The sequence below is a fragment of the Nanorana parkeri genome, unplaced genomic scaffold (genome assembly GCF_000935625.1).
Source record: "Nanorana parkeri isolate BGI_ZX_2015 unplaced genomic scaffold, ASM93562v1 scaffold617, whole genome shotgun sequence".
Lineage (NCBI taxonomy): Eukaryota > Metazoa > Chordata > Amphibia > Anura > Dicroglossidae > Nanorana > Nanorana parkeri.
The window spans coordinates 216,426-234,563 of record NW_017306885.1 but is presented as its reverse complement, the minus strand read 5'-3'; the positions used below and the strand labels follow the sequence as shown (position 1 = coordinate 234,563).

Genomic DNA, 18,138 nt, shown 5'->3' with positions numbered 1-18,138 from the left:
TGATGCAATTTTGATAGATTTCCCCCCATTCTATGTTAATTAGGGTAAGCTCAGTCTGTCCCTAGTCCTTCTATGGAGACAGCCAGAGTTTCATGCCACTGGAAATTGAGAGACGGAGAGAGAGAGAAGCTTGCAAAGGCCTAAGGGCCCTGTCACACCATCAGGAGTGCGTTCGGCCACTGGTATCCAACCCGTCCGGCTCAGTTATTTTGGGGGTGGGAGGGGGCATGGCGGTGCGTTGAACTCAATGGCACCGCAGCCACGCCCACACCACCATCCCCCCCGCGGTGCGATCTGATGCAAACACTATTTTTTGCAGATTGCACTGGACCGGAATGCAGGCACTAATGTGCCATGTGTTTGTTGGCTGCGGTGCCATGGAGTTCAATGCACCGCCATGCCACCTCCCTCCCCCCAAAAAACTGAGCCAGATGGGTTGCGTTCCAGACACCAAACGCACTGGAACGCACTCTTGATGGTGTGACTGGGCCCTAAATGCTAAAAAATTTATATGATTTTAAATTGTATTAGATGGGCTGTGTGAATAGCAACACATAACAAACAAACTGCAAAAGTGGAAATACTCTTTAAAGAACAACTTCAGGCATTTGAAATAATTAACCCTTGCTGTGGGACTACCCCTGCACTGCACGGGTTAAATGCTCATTTTGGGCTAGGGTCTGAAATAAAAAATATATACTTGCTTGCCTGATCCCCAGTCCCGCCTAGCTGCTAGACTGGTCCACACAGCCTCTTCTGCCCTGGGCTCTGCGGTTTAATGACCCGTGACATCATCAGGTCTTATACAGGTCCATTAGATGTTAAGAAACAAAAGGACATGCCAGAGCGGAGAGGGAGAGAGGTGATCTTGGAGACCCCTGATGTCTCCATAAAGAGGACCTGTCACATATTTTGCTATCACATAGGGGGGTTTTATTAGCCCCCGTATGTGATAGCAATAAAGTTTAGTGGGGAAAAATTTAAGTCCCCCCCCCCAAATTTTTTTTTTAAGTTACACATAAAGAATTAAAATAAAAAAATGTAAAAGTCCCCACCCATACATACACGCATGCAAACATGCGTCGTGGGCGCATACGTGCAAAAAAGACGATTGCGCCCATTACGCCGCACATGTTACATATCGCCGCGTACCTCGGAGTGAGAGCAATAAGTCTAGGGCCATCAATCACTGATAACACTAAACTGATGAGCGGTAAAAGCTTTTAAAGCTTCGCCTATTGCCAATTTTGGGTATGGTAGTTTTCTGCGATGTCGCGGGTGCGCGCAATTTTAAAGCTTGACATGTTTGGTGCCTATTTAACCGACGTGACCCCGACTTTTATATTTTACCAAAAAACTGGGTAATAATAAGTGTTTTCTAACATAATGTAAAAAAAACTTTTTTTTTTCAAAATTTTCAGTAATTTTTCCTAATTATAGTAAAAAATAAAACCCCAGTGGTGATTAAATACCACCAAAAGAAAGCTCTATGTGTCCCCAAAATATGGTATAAAATTAATTTCAGTACAGCGTTGCATGACGGAATAAATGTCAGTCAAAGTATCACAGCGCTGAATACTGAAAAATGGCCTGGCCAGGAAGGGGGTCTAAACACCTGGTCTTCAAGCGGTTAAAGAGCTGTTTACAAACACTGACATTTACAACCCATAATATTTTGATCATCTGCAGGGGTTAACTGTGTTGTCTCCTAAACGCAAAAATTTGCTATAAGCCAGATATGAAACACACGTTCTATCAACTGCAGCAGAAGAGAAAGATAAACACGAGGATGAACTGTTTATTTAGGGCTGGGAGAAGTCTAGTTGTTTTTCAGTCAAAGAAGAACAAAATGTACTGTTGTATCTTGTTTCAAGAGAACGCTGTTTATCACAGTCCCTCGTGCTGTGGTTGGTAGGATTGAAGAGCTAAAGCTCTCCACCCACTCTAGAGTCTTGTCAGCTCTCCCACAGAGGCCTCCCTTCCACAGGACTGTCAGTAAAATGGAGAGGGGGGCCTGCCCTCTGTGATCTTTTATTGCCTGTCACAAGGTGACATATTGACCAAAAGAAAGGAGAGAGAAAAGAGATAGAGGGGGTGTAGAAAAAAGAATCTAATCTTTATTCCTGGAATTGTGCTGGAACTTTTACCACACTGCTTGTAAACACTCCCCATGTGCTCAGCCACACACTCTGGCTCATACACTCCTGCCCTGCCTAGCCAATGAATGAGAGAGGAGGACATAAACAAGGAGGTGGGGAGAGGAACGAGAGGGTGACACATCCCAGTGATCACTATTCCTGTCTTACCAGCTAGGCTTACATTTTGTTTTCCTGTACGACTACAAAGCTTGAAAGTTTTTTGTTTTTTTACTTTTCGTCCCAGCAGGTGATATCCATATTTATAGCACCAATGTTTTTTCTGTTCTCTAGTTGCGTTCTTACAGATGGTACTTCCCAGATTTATGACGTCTGTTGCAGTCCTTACATTTGCTTCTGGTGTGGACAGTATGAATGAACTGACCTCACTATGAGCAGATATGATATATTCAGTTAATACCAGGTTACTCCTAAAAAAAAATGAAATATGCCACTATAAGGACACTGCCATTTATTAAACATGTATGAAAATTGCTCTTTATATACCTTAAAGAAGACTTCTGGGAATTTAAAAAACTTACCCTTGCAGTGGGGCTATCCCTCCCTCTGTAAGGGTTAAGTGTTCATTTTTCCTAGCTGGCTCAAATAACTCAGATGTACTTATTTGATCCTCGGTCCCGCCAGGCCGCTAGACCGGTCCTCACAGCTTCTTCTCCCCTGGGATCCAGCGGTTTAAGTCGCTGACCTCATCACCTCTAATGCAGGTCCAATGCCTTGCATTAGATGTGAGGAATCCAAGGGTCATTCTACAGCCAGAGCAGAGGGATTGAGAGGTGAGTGCTGACCGCCGCAGGACTGAGAATCATGCAAGTATATCTGCTTTGTATGAGCCCACTATACAAAACGAGCACTTAACTCTTGCAGTGCAAGGGTAAGTTTTTTTAAATTCCCAGACTTCTTTAAAGTGGAAGTAAATATACGCAGACACTGTCCCCTCTGACTTCCCCCCTCACTCTCGCCACACTTACAACATGGGATCGCTTACATAAAGCTCATGACTGGCCATACAATTCAGTTTTATTACCACTGACGGGTACGGATTTTTTCACTCCCGCTTTTCGCTGCATTGAGCATAAAGGGAATTACCGATCTCTTATATGAACGCATTGAGGAGAAGATGGAAGAGGCACAGCCAGGGTTCCATGTGTGTAGGTATACTAATGGTGGAAATGAGGCGGGTGACGTCCCCCCAGAACTGTTGTATGTGCGGGCAATCCCACCATAAGTGAGCATACGTGCCTTGAGCTCCGCATAATCTCCAACACAGCGGGGAGTTTGCCCGGTTGATGGCATGGGTGATGGTGGGCACCTGATACCACCTCGCGAGAAGTTTGAAGTTAACTTCCATCATATAGCTATCCGTGGAGGCAGAGGAGCACATATGCAGCACCTTGGACCTTTGAGAGAGGGATAAGGGTGTTCGGAATTCCTGTTCCCATTTCCCAAGGTATGACGGTGGCTGGTCTCCAGTGATTCCCGACAGAATCTTGTAAATGACAGAGAGACCATGTACCCCTGCGTCTCTTGTCCCCCCTTTTACCTTAGATATCGTATGTAATGTGATTGTCTTAATGTATGCTTACTGTATTGTATGTGTGTTTTTTGTTATATTTTGAAAATCTTTAATAAACATGTAATATGTAAAGTGGAAGTAAAGTTTTTTTTTTATGTGTACTGCCATGGAAGCTTCTGCCTGCCTTTCAGCAGCTCAGTGCACATGCTCTGCACAATTCCTTGTAGAGATAAGGTAGGAGCCCACCAATCAAGTGACTCAAGACTCAAAACCTGGAGGAAGACAGGGAGAAGATGGTAATGCTAGTGAGGGAGGAGAGCACGGACATCACAACGCTGGAGGGGATCAGGTTGGCAGGTAAGCCTGCCATCATGTGCTGGTATGCCAATTGCTAAAAACTCAGGTGAGTCCCCCCCCTTTTTTTTTTTAAAGAAAACTTTACATCCTCTAAGTGTTTGGTATCAGTGCTTGTGTTTAAAATGTTTCTGCCATTCTTTCAGCTTCAGTGGCATGTGCATGTGTCCAATTTAGTAAAAGACATTGAAAAGTGAAGCAGAAAAAGTTGATGCTGATGCCAGAGCTACCACTAACATTCTTCACTGTATTTTCCCATATGACGGTAAATAATCAGAGAGGGTATGTACTGTGAAAGCTGTGCCCATAGGGATTGCAGATGGAAAAGGACTAGTCACCAGCAATGCCTATGGGCTACCCACAGCTGATCTTTTAACGCGTTATTGATTCCTAGTGCTTTGTTTTGCATTGTCTGTGAGAGGTAGCCATGATGGTAAAGGAACATAATTTGCTTCCTCGTGTCAAAGCTGCCCCCAGATGACTGTTAGTTAAAATCAAAGAATCAGCAGAGGTGGAGAAGCCCAACTCCACAGAATGAGCGAAAGCAAAACCAGGCTTGATGAATGAACTGCAGGTTCTCGGCTACAGCTTCATTTCGATCAAGTCTTCGGAACAGTGAGCAGCACAGCAGTGACATCACCGAAGATCCGAAATAGGTAGTGCTGAGGCACAATTATCGTCTCTAGGTGTTTCCTATAGGATAGCAAATCTTCACTTTCAATTAAGTTCTGGTCCCTTTTGAGAAACCTGCTTCTTTCAGTTAAAGTGATATCAATTTTTTTTAAAATTATTGTTATAATTAATGGGAGACTACATTTATGCAGAACTTTTTTCTTTTTTTTTCCCTTTTACTTCATTTTCTACTGGGTGCCCATATTGCTCTCCCTCCCGCCTCCTGCACGGGTGCCTCCATCAACTAAGCAGCTGCTGTGGACACACCCGTGCGTGTGCGTTTCTGGCCATGCCCGCAGTAGCTGTGTGTGTCCCTGCAGCAGGCCACGCCCCTCTTCTCTGCCCAACAGTTTGATGGCAGAAGGAGCCTGTGGCTCCTCTGCCCTCAGTATCCTCCCCCGCAACCAGAAAGTTCGGGAATGGAGGATGCTCCAGGGGCCCGCAGCAGCGACAAGCAGTGTTGACAGGTAAGTGTGGGGGAGGTACTGTGAAAAAATGCCTAGCCTTAAGTAATACTTTAACTTTATTTCCACTAAGTACAATTGATAGATTTCTTTCTCCAAAATTAATTCTGCCAAAAAATGCCTCGGATTTAACCCAGGGTTTTGAAAAACATCCGTGTGAATGAGCTATTGCACATCTAAACATTTTTCTACATACAGTACAGCCTACACATATTGACATAATCCATGTATTTCATTCTTTAAACTAGCCGGGAAGAAGGACTTTTCAAATTAGTATTGCCTGGATCTGAGTAATCAGACAGCTTCATTGGCGTTCCTGTGTGTATGCTTAGTAGTATGTGCAAATATAATGATTATTATACAGGATTTATATAGCGCCAACAGTTTGCGCAGCGCTTTACAATATAAGGAAGGCATTACAATCATAATACAATTCAAGACAAGGTTCTACATATTAACGTGCATTTTCTGTTACTTTCAGAGTTTGTGTGTGGCAGAATGAATTAAAAATGTATGTTTAGCTTGTTCTGAATGCAGTAACATACATGAGAATTTGACTTGCTTAGAAACTTCGATTACATTTTGCATTCAGTACTTGGCCCCAAAAAAGGCCATACATTGGAAGCCAGTCATGCATCGATTTCATCATTTTAGGTGCAGATTAAAGGATATTGATGAAGTATGTACACAGCCATGGCTGGCCCATGTGAAAATGCTAGTTGCCTGACTGTCCTGCTGAGTCCGTTCCTTCAGTACTTTGAGTCATTGACCTGAAACAGATTTCAGATAAGGAATTTTCAGGTCGTAGTTTTACTTTACTGTCGGGGGGTCTGTGAAAATATCAGGCCCCTGATATTTCCCTTTTGAAATAGAAAAAGATACCTCCCGGTGTCTAAAATGGTATTAAACACTTTTCAACTTTACGATCTAAACACGACCTGCTCCATACAGACCTTTTCTGCTACATACAAATCCGCCATTTCTTAACACCATGCTAGGTCCTACACCCACCCGCTCTTCCCTCTCCATATTTGAACACATCTGCTTACACTCTCCGCATGCTAAGGGAGTAATCTCCTCACTTTATGCTTCCCTTGTACACCCCCCTACCCCCCCTTCCCACTCTTATATGTCACAATGGGAACGTGACCTTGATTTAACTCTGGACGGTGAACAATGGCAGCAAATCTGGGCTACGATCAGGTCTTCCTCTCGATGTGCGGTGGCAGTGGAGACCAACTACAAAGTTTTAATGCGGTGGTACTATGTTCCGTCTAGATTAGCCCGTATCTTTCCCTCATCCCCTTGTTGCTATCGCCATTGCACTGCCCAGGGCACTATGCTCCACATCTGGTGGGAGTGCCCGATACCTGTGAAATTTGGCGAAAGGTGTTCACTTTTTTACACTCTCTCACCTGCCACGCCCCACCTTTTCAACCTGCTATAGCTCTATTAAACTTGAGGCCTGACACTATGAACAATGCACAGTTCACCCTAATGACACATGTTCTCACCGCTGCAAAACAAACAATCAATCGCAAAGGCTTGGCTGACTCCCCATCTACATTTCTCCAAGACAAAAGCTCGCTTGCACATGGTATTTGTCTATGAGAAACTGACAGCTAAATTCCACGATGCTATGCATAAATTCGAAAGAGTATGGGACCCCTGGATCCGGAAATGTCTCCCACCCCACTTTGACACTGAACTAATAACAGCCTGAAAGGTAGCTGCTCCTTTAAACCACCCAATCATGCAACCTTTTACGGATGACACACCTCTGGAACCTGATCCTTCTTTTCTTCCCCTCCCCATCTTATCTATGCCTCTCTCTCTCCCCTTCTGAATCTCTTAGTCCTTCCTATCCTTCTCTCTTCCTCCTCCTCTCCCTCTTTCCCGCTTCTCCGAATCCAAACGTAGACATTCCTTCCCGACAAGAATCGGGTCAAGACCAATATTTTATTATTTTATGACCCCTTCATCAGGCTCAGAATAATTCTGAGCCTGATGAAGGGGACCCTCTGAGGCTCCGAAAGCGCTTGCATTTTGAATGGCAATGTGCCAATAAATGGACTATTGCTTGATTACACTGTGGAGTGCTGGTGACGTTATTTCTCGCTCTGTGTCAGAGGGGACACAGAACAGCGCCCAGCAAGGAGGAAAGAAACCAGGGATGCACCACATTTTCTGCCAAAAAAAATGGTACTTTCGGCATTTTGCTCAAAGTACCAATTTCAGACGAAATTTCAGCTCATCCCTAGTTTTAACCATTTCCTACTCTAATCAAAAATGTTGGCTATGCATACTTTTTTTAAAGTGTTTTCTTTTTTTGAGCTACTGACCTAGAACACATATGCAGACCAGGAGTTCTAGTATTGCACTGACTTAACTTGCTGCGCGTTTGGGTTGTGTCAATAAATATTGACACAAATTATAAAAGGCAGACACCAGTCATAGCCAGTGGCGTAACAATCACCATAGCGACCCAGGCGGCCGCTATGGGGCCCGAGGCACGGCGGGGCACGGCCAGGACATCTCCCTGATGCCATGCGGGCCGCCTGGGTCGCTATGGCATCTTGCTCGGACAGCCAGGCTGCTGGCTGTCACTGGCGGCTGTGAGGAAGAACGCTCCGTTCCTTCTCACAGCCGCTGCTGAGTTGGTGACAACCAGCAGCTTCGCAGGAGGTGGCTGGGCCCGTCATCGGCAGTGATCGAGGAGGCGGGGCCCGGTGATCGAGGGGGGGGGCCCACCGATCAAGGAGGCAGGGCCCAGTGACGGAGGAGTCGATCGTGGAGGAGAAGGAGGCGGACAGAGGATCAGGGCTGACAGGTAAGAGGGCTTGACCGCCCCCCTGAGACCCTGCAGAGCCTACCATAGAGAGTCTATGGTGGGCTCTGCAGGGTCACCCTTAGGTGGGCTGTTTGGGTTATCAGGTGGGCGTAACTAGAAATCACAGGGCCCCATACAAAACTTTGCTATGGGGCCCTGTGATTTCTAGTTAAGCCCCTGGTCATAGCCTACAAATTACTCTTCACACAAATTTCCTACATATAAAGTGCAAAAGATCTGTATGTGACCTGGGCTGAAGGATATATCAAACCTTCCCGATTTCTATCTATCTCCATCTAAAGATGAATGCAAAATTACCTAACATTGCTCTGCCTGATCTGTAACAGGCTCTGCATGTGGATGGTGTAATCTATACGATTCAGTCATTTGTGAATCACTGGCAAACATCCAGTATGTTTGTGGTGCAAGATAAAACTCACATTAAAACTGCTAACACTTGCCAATTAAATCATCAAATGGTTTAACCCCTTCATGACTGAGGCCCTTTTTTCCATTTTTGCACCCATGTTATATTCCTCGATCTGGCGACAGGTAAGTCGCCAGGATCGCTTCTGTTGTAAAGCCGACAGTCGGCTCTACAAGTTTAAACAGAGTCCCGGCGGCAAAAGTCGCCGGGAGTCTGTTTAAACAGCCCCGATGCTGGCGACGTACACTGTACGTCGTCAGTCACGAAGGGGTTAACATCCTGTGTCTGAGCAGATAAGTCAGGCAGGTACGATAGGGGATATCAATACACATTCAGAATATTATCAGAATCTAAGTTAACCTTTCTTTGCTGATCATTTACGTGTATGGTCAGATGATGACCAATTATAACTTAAGATCACTGTATAAAACTTACTGTTCTTTGCAATATCAAACTAGTCAGTATGGAAACTGGCTGCTCTGCAGTATCTAACACCCTCATAAAGGACTCTGTGCCATCACTTCAGATGACCTCATGATAACTACGCAGCCCATAAAGGAGTACTTCAAAATATGTACTTATATTCTGTAAGCAATACATAAATCAAACTGTTTAGTTTTATGGAGGGATGATTGAAGGTTGAGGTGACATCATGTAACTTTGAATAGTAACCTGACCCCTGGCAAAAGCTGCACACTCACAGATTACCACCTGCAAGTCCAAAGTGCACTGATATTACTTAAGATCAATTAATTGCACTACTTATTCATAGATATTTTGTAAATAATTAACATTTATAATTACATTTACAGTTATCTAGTTTTTTCCCCATAAATATCTCTGTCATATTACCCTTAGTCATTCTGCCAAATGACCGTGACCCATGACATAAGTTATCTTTTTTGTAGAGTTAGTGGTGCTGTGATAACATTCTCTACTTCAGCAATGTCTTATTAAAGCACACATTTAAGTGTCATGCTGAAGTTGAAAAATATGAAAATAAGGTTGACTTCATATGTCTATATATGTGTTGCAGTGCCATTCATTCTAAAAGGCACCCCAACAGACATATCCAGTTAAAACCAAAAAATTTGTGCACTACAGTGTACAGATGTTCTGTAAGTTGTGATGTGCGCCCAAAATAGTGCAGGTGCATGTTTTCTCGTGTTAACAGCCCATTCAAAGCAACATACCTCAACGAACAAACATGCAGGTGTGCATGGGCCCTTAAGGCATCTATATATTGTGATAGTGTGTTTTGCTCAGGAGTGTTGTATGTAGATAGTGTTGACACCTTGTAGGTGCCCACTGTCCTTGACTTCCAAGGACAGTCTTAGGCTTTGTAAATTGATCCCTGGAAGTGTCCTTCATTTTCTGATTAACATTTTTCTTGAATGTATTTTCTCCATAGCAGATAGAATGCATTAATAAAAAAATGTGTGTGTACCCCTGGTGGTCAGCCTGTGGCCCAAGGGCTGCATGTGACCCTTTGGTACTTATGATGAGGCCCTCAGACTCCAGCAGCCAGTAATTGGAATGTTAATTTGTAAAGGAGCTATAATGGCAGTGATCTCTAGCTGTCTCCTAGCTGTCTCCTTGTCTCTAACTGTCTCCTGCAGCACATTTCCAGCCTTCAGCTAAAATTGTAGCATGTCACCAGTCTCTGACCATTTCCAGCTGTATATTAGCAGTCTCTGACAATACCATGGAGCATTATATATACTCAATATTACGTGTGGCCCCCTGAAGGATTTTGGGGCCTTCTATGTCTAGTAGGTAACAATTCAAAAATTATAACAAGTCCAGCTATAAAGCATTCTTAGCAATTTTTTTAAAATTCTTGGGAATGCTATAGTTTCCATGTCCATGTAACAGGTATGTTAGCCTACTGGCATTCCTGCTAGTTTTAATGTCTGATAAAGCAGAGATACAGATAGAAATAAGTCGCCACTTCCTCCATATATGTGTACATCAAAGAGACTGAGCAACCCCAGACCTTTCATTTTATGATAGGAAACAGGTTTTATACCGAGATGCATTGTTTATACATTGTAAAATGCAAGATTTGGGCCACTTCTCACACACAAGCAGCGGCCTGGGTCTCTAGAGGCCTGACATACCCCCACACACAACTCGAGTCAACTGCACTCCCTGAGCAGGCTATCCTTTAGAATAGTGTTCAGGGGTTGTTGGACTGCTAAAGACCTTGGCTGCTGTTCTTGGGTATTTTGAAAAGCCACATATATTTTACTGTGTATGCATACTCCATTTCAGTAGTAGATATAGAAGGTTCAGTTGGGCTTTAACTTTTGGTCTAAGTTTGGTGTTCCAAGTCTGTAGTTTGTTTCACATACTGATCAGTAGGTTCCTCTAAACCCTTGGTTCTCAACTGGTGGGTCGTGACCCTGTTTTCAGTGGATCGCTGCAAGCCTTCCACTTTACTAGGTGAGATGCTCCTCTGCCTCCCCCTAGCGCAGCACTGTCAGTTCTTGTGCCAAGCAGCTATTCAAAATATGCTCCCTGGCGCCGAGTGTCAGCTTGAGGTGGAGTAGGATGGAGCTATGGCCATGAAAGTGCTCCATCTATACATGCATTGCTTACAGCTCCCTCACGTGTCCTATAGAGGTGCCATGGTGACGGCACATTCTGCCTCCCAAAACTTCTACAGGGCGCACAAGGGAGCTGTACAAGCAATGCACATATGGATGGAGCTCTGTCACAGCACCACAGCCCACACCGGATCCCAGGCTGAGGATCCACTCCAGTTCTCATAAGGTAGGGAGACTGGGTGGACCTCAAATAAAAACATTTTTGGAGTGTTTGTGTGTGTGTGAGATTGTGTCTGTGGTTGTGTGTATCTGTCAGTGTTTTTGAGGGCCCGTTCACACTAGTACAGTGCGTTAATCACATACGGTAGTACCATGCAATAAATGCACTGTGCCACGCAATCGCACCTACCGTGCATTCTGGTGCAGGAGGTGTGTTGCTACTCATTTGAATGGTACCCCAAATGCACCTCCCACCCGCAGTTCGTACTCCATTGCATCGGCCGTGCGGTCTATTGCAGTGCAACTTGGGCCGCGACTTAATGACCAAGGACAAATGTGGGTCCTGAGGACACACAGGTTGAGAACCTCTGCTCTAAACCATGCCTTGCGAAAAGGGGTACAAAACCTTTTAAACTCCACATTTAGGACTGCATTAATATTTGTTTTGGCGGGAGGATGGATTTTTTTAAGCCCAGACCATCCACCAAAAGTAAGCCATTGGTTTAATCTAGTGACTGAGCAGCTTTCAGGTGTCTTTACATTTCTTTGTGACTCTAATTGCATAGTTCCCATCTCCCCCACCAACCTTGAGGTATTACTACACTATATGTTGCATTCTCTAACATCCTATAACACATTAAAAAGATATATTAACTTCTGTTTTCTACTGAATTTAGCCGATATTGGTTTATCCCCAGTTTTCCTTCCCCAGCAGATACACACCCCACTTTCCAGTAGGTCAGACATAACATGGTCACATGGTCTTCTAATATGACCACTTGCCAGTTTTTCAGAAATCACTATATGTAGTATACTGCAAATATGACTTATGTATACTACATTGTTAAATCTTACAAATGACATACATGCACGTACTGTATGTGTCCATAATAAATCATGTTATTTTAAATAATATTTAACACAGTACAACAACAGTGTATAGTCTTTTACAGCTACTGCTTTAACCCCTTTGACACCCACACTGTGCCCCCAAAAGTAAGAATTTTAGGTGGGCTGACCATTTAAGAGAATGGTAATGCCAGTTAACTTTCAGTGGGCTGCAGGTATATACATTCCTAAACTGTCTGTGTTCCTCTTAGCAATTACTTCAATTACTTGGCTTTTCCAGTATAGTTTAGAAAATGAAATTAACAGTGTGACAGATTGTCACATAAATGATATTTTGACACATATTTGTTGTTGCCATTGCACTGTGTATTTATCTTTCCAGTATTTTATTTGTTTTAAATATTATTTTTTGTGATAACTGAATTCTTATGCAATTAAATAGATACAGTCAAAGCTTACTGTGCTGTGTCTTTTCACATTTTATTGAAAAAAAAAGGTTTTATTACAAAAATACATTCTATAAAATAAAACTGTTATGTGTAGAAGGAAAGGGTTTTGGATATTGTCAGTCAGTGTAATCCTTGTACAATCCCTCTATCCTCTCCACTCCTACTACAGACTCTGCTACGTCGGATTATGCAATATCCTTGCTTTCAAAATCTTAACTGAGATGTAAATATTTATCAATTAACGCTAACATGAGACAGACTGGATTAAAAACATAAGTAGGAAACATATCCTGTAGATACTTCCAGAAGCATATGTTACAGGCAGCAAGATAACTTTTTTTTTTTTGGACTGGAAAAAGTCCCTCTCTTCACCAGAAAAAGGATGTTCCCTTGCAGACGCGATTATATCAAAGATGCCAGTCCTGTGTCTCCAGCTCTGATGGTATCATAGATATGACATGCATACCACAAGGAAGTTGGAGAGGGAAATTGGCTTTGAGCAGTGCAGAATGCTCCTTGAAGTTCACCGCTTCCAGTCCTGCTGTCAATACAGTGATGATGATAGGTTATGGAGCTGCACCTTAAAACTTGACCTGACAAGTTTCTGTAGTGGTGTCTGTGCATGTGTGTGTGCGCTGATTGAGATGGGAGTGTCAGCAGTGCGTGTGTCTGTGTGCCCTCGCTGCTCTGCAGGAATACACCTCAGAACAAGATAAGAGAAACCCCCTCAGGGTCAGAGAGTATCAGTCCAACCCCAGTGAACCTTGCTTGTGTCTGATAAAAGTGTAGGCAAACATTATGCGGACATGTGGGCCTATTCCAGTTTAACAGCATGTGTAAACCAGAAGTAAACCTATCCCTTACACGCACAGCAGCTCATGATCACAAGTATGCCTGTAGCCCTTTCTCATTGTACTTAACATAATATAATGCTGCTACAAACTCATATTGGCCATGTGTGTAACAAACAACCAGATGGATTTTGGAATGCATCACTATATATTTTAAAGGTTCTTTGTTTGTGCTAGTGTTTTGCAGCTGCAAAATAAGTACGAAAATATGCCCATATGAGGCTGTATTGAAAGTTCATAATGGTTTAATTTGTCTGAAAAATTGATTGCCGTGTCCCAGTAGCACGTGTGTAGGTTTCTGGCAGATCTTTTTTCGATCACATTGCCGCTTGACAACAAGTGGAAGATCAAAGTCAAATAGATCGTTATATAAATATAGTGCTGTTAAGTGATATTCACAGCCTGAACAATTTCCTTATGAGGAATATTAGATACCTGGGTAGTGAATATTAAAAAAAAAATTAATCTACTAGTTCAGATTCTGTTTATTGTCTGTAGGTAGCTTTAAAATGACACTAAACTCAGGCGGTAAATCTTAGAAATGCATTCAAGTACTTTAACTATCAACAATAATGTAGCTTATTTGTGCATCACTCAGCTGTAGATCCTCAAATCATCTCTGAATTGGTGCTGACACTGTCCTTCCTTCTGGAGGGTGGCTCCTTTTGTTCTCCATGGTCCCTGTGTGTGTTGTAAAGTAGCCACCGCTCCAAGCTCACACCCATGATGGACTACGATCTCACATTTACTTTACTATTTGTATTGAGATTGTAGTTCTTCAAGGGAGTGAGCTTGGAGTGGTGGTTACTTTACAACACACGCAGGGATCATGGGAAACATATGTGACATATTTGTACTTGTGAGCAGCTGGCTGTTCAGCCGGCTCGATGCTGTTGGCTGGGAAGCCAGCTTCCCAGCCAATCAGCACCGAACCGGCCAAACAACATGGAGTGGGCGGTCTGTCATTGCCTGCTGCCTGGCTTCCTGATTGCCCGAGAAAGCCGGCTCCATGCCAGCAGAAGCACCGGTATTGGTATTTGGAATCGGCGAGTACCGAAAGCAAAATATCGGTACTCGTACTAGATACCAAGCAAATGGTATTGGTGCACCCCTAGGTGCATCCCTAGGCCAAACCAGTGTTTTAAAAATTGGTAGAATTATATTTCTATACATTAAAAAAAAAAAATCTTTTAATTTTAGAAAGTATTTGTTGGCTGCAGCTTGCCATTGCATTATGTAATGAGCATAATTTACTTAATAAACAAAAACAGTATTAATTGATAAGATGAAATATATGTGTACTGTACATCTTTAAAAATCATATTTACACCCATGTATTACACACATGCATTTTCCTTTTATTTCACGTTTTGCCCTGTACACTGAGTTGCAAATGCGCAGCTCAGTGCCCACGCTCAGCATGTCAAGATTATGTCATCGGGGGCCCAGGCAAACAAGTGGCCAGAGACTAAAAAACTCAGAAGCAAACTGGGAGAACATGGAAGTGGCGGCGAGGGAGGAGTATAGCTCAGGAGGGGATCCCTTTGGCAGATAGATCTACCATAATGTGTTAATATGTTGTGCACACACACAGCACATTATGGCTAAAAGCACCATGCAGCCTTTTTTTTTTATCCTCTCACGTTGCTTCTGCTTTAATGCTTACCTTATCCCTTACCTTACCTTATCTCACTGCCTACGCCACCGACATTCACTCGGTTTTGGAGCTTCTGTTTGAAGGCTATTTTTCATTTAGTTTTGGTCTAGGAGTTTTGGATGCCTGTCCCCCTCTGTGGTTAATCTTGCCAAACCCCACATCAGTACAGGACACAATAATGATGTAGTGGCAGTGGAAGGAACCACAATGCTCAGCAGGGGATCAGGTATCCGACACAAGGGTGTCGTATGCAGGCAACTTTTTGGCAGCAGTAGAGAGACAATATCGGCATTGTAGGCAGAAGGAAGGCCAGTATTATCGGGTTCTGTTTTGTTAGAACTTTGAAGTGACTCTATCAAAAGTGACAAAGTCACTGTAAAGTGGATCAACATTCTAAGGCTCCATTCACACCTGAGCGGCTGTCCGTGTGTATTTGGCTGTACGGATATGTGTGGAGCCGCTCTACACGGAATTCAATGCACTTCAATAGTCCAAGCGCGATAATCCAGCGGGTTCCGCACGTTCGTAGCTATTTAATAGCCACAAACAAGCGGCACCCACGCGGATTTCAAAATATTAGTGTTTTCGACCCGCGCAGTCTTCTGCACGAAAAACCATGTGGGAACCGCAAACGCTATGCATCCTAACTGAATGACATTTAGTTTGCTTAAGTATTATAAACAAGTGAAACATTTTACATCCTAGTTGCATCTAAGTGCTGCTGATCGCCTCCAGCCTTTTGCAGCTACTTTGGGTTGTCTACATGAACCTGTGCCAGTGTCGGCTTCATAATGAGTGTCAGCATGGCCACCTGTAATCCTGGGGTGTTCCCCTGGGGTGCATGCAACAGGGTGACAACAAAGGAGCACTCTTGGGTGACAGTTGCATTAGGAACTTCATCACAGGGTCACTTGTTTTTTATTGGTTTATGAATGATTAACATTAACAGGTTAAAGCTTAGATTTTAGTGACTGGGTTTAGATCTTCATTAAAATATAATATAGGTTCAGTTTGTGATTCTCTCAAGATACATCTAGATTGTGAAAAGTTTATTACGTTTAAAGTAAAACTCCAACCAATACTTTTTTTTATTTTTAAGATTGGCCAAGGGTTTCATGTTTTTATTGCACTCTGTGTGCTTGCCAGGGGGATTGGATGCCATTTTGTGTCCTGGTAAAATTTGCCTCCATTGCAAAGTAGCAGCAAAGTTACATTTTTTTTTCCTTTTTCTGTAAGCTTCTACCAGAGTAACCATACTGTTAGTGTGCCTTTTAATAGTAGCTTTATGGACTTTGTTTACACTAGTTATAAACTTCATTGCAATGACATGCATAACTCTAAAGCCATACTGACTAGATAAAATTTTATACAATTCCAATAGGGGCCTTGCTTTATGCTGGCTAAGATTTCAAGCATTTTGTGTCATATGTCATGATCTTGTCTCCTAGTGAATAAGCATCTGCTTCATTTCACAGCATTATTTTGTCAAATCCTGTATGCTTAGTCAGTATTCTATACATTCAGAAAGCCTACTGCCTTCTATGTAGCTGTAAATAGTCTAGGCACATGTTTGGTTTTTAAGAGAATTGCAGCTTAGAGGGTGAGCTCATTATAACCGAAAGCCCTGTTGTCCTGCTCCTGGAATTCCCTGTCTTTGGAATTCCCTAATCTACACTGCAGTGGTAATCAACAAACAAAGCCTTGCAGATCAAATGTGTAACTGTGCTCCCAGTGTGGCTCCAATTTAATGCTAGTCTCCATTGTGATTAAAGCCACATTATGCCAGTATGGTCAACTTTTGCAAACGGGGGAATCCCCCATATCCCACACATATAACAATGGGAAATCTATGTTTTTGTGACGCCTGTCTTTCAAAAAGAAAATAATTGCTGCAATGTAACAGAAAAACGATTGAATGACTGACGAAGTCTTCGACTGGCCAAAGACAATGACAGATTGTGGCTTTTTTCAAGATGCAGCAATGGCTAGGCTATTGACATTCGCCAATATTTATATATTCGTAGCAGTCAGTACATTCCCATTGACTACTGTAGCTGTAGGCACTGTGCAATAATTCATCCTCAAAGTTTACAGCAGAAGAATTCTTGCTTTCAACAGTTCCTAACTATAAACACAGAGCAGGTGCACAAGAAAAGAGGGTATAGCAGAGTGCTAAGACCTGAATTAAAGGAGAACCTGACTTGAAGGAGTGATTTTCACTCAACCTCCTAGTTCGAGCCCACGTGTGACATTGAAACCGTCACAGGTCGGCTCTATAGATCGGGAAGTGAGCAAACACATGCCATAGCCAGCCCACTTACCGATCATCCCCCTGCAGGCTGATCACCCCCCTGCAGAGAGCGGTGACTGTCAATCACTGCTCTCCACAGGGATGCCGCGATGACTGGAGGAACGGATGTTGGAGGGGGCGGGCTCTGCCTCTAGATAGGGTGAGCCAGCTGTCACTCACGCAGCTGGGTGGATCTCAACAGCATTGTCGGGATCCGTCCCAGCTGCGGCGCTCTCAGTATATAGCGAGCAGTAGCTCGCTATATACTTAGCTTTAGGTAGTATATGTCCTCCCGTGACCCTAAATATTAACCAGCAACTGGTTAATATTTAGGTAGTCAAATACCATTATTTTTTCCTGGCAGTAAAATATGTAGTTTTTGTGTGCTTGAATAGGAGATAACACACTACTGCCTAGTCAGTAAGACAGTGCAAAGCACAATAGTTCATAGAAACCAGACAAAGTGTTCACTAATTATAAATTTGCTGAATCTCTGATTGGATGCTTTGAATTTTTGCACTTGGCACATCTCTACTCTTTACCCTACTGAAAAAGCCCAAATAAGTAATTGTGACATCTAAGGGTTAATATAAAGGGACTGTATAGTGTTTTTGTACAGTACATATTTTCTTGCCATCTTCAGACTTTTGACTTTCACAGACCAGTCCAATATATATACTAATTATTAGCCAAAAATCATAAAACTAAAGAGCTTATTTAAAAATCATAGGAAATCTAGCATATTCTTACATTTGGGGAAATTATTAACTGCTTGAGAATGGATTTTCTTATTCACTTGCTCATTCGCCAGATATATATCTGTATAGATATAAAGAGTGCAATATAAATGGGTAATAT

At 42.9% G+C, this 18,138-nt stretch overlaps 1 protein-coding gene across 1 annotated transcript in view; it reads left to right on the top strand.

Moving 5' to 3' along the window:
- The window catches only part of SPIDR (scaffolding protein involved in DNA repair), a 363,404-nt gene that overhangs the window by 290,352 nt on the left and 54,914 nt on the right, over window positions 1–18,138 (top strand). The gene's annotated exons all lie outside the window — the stretch shown is intronic.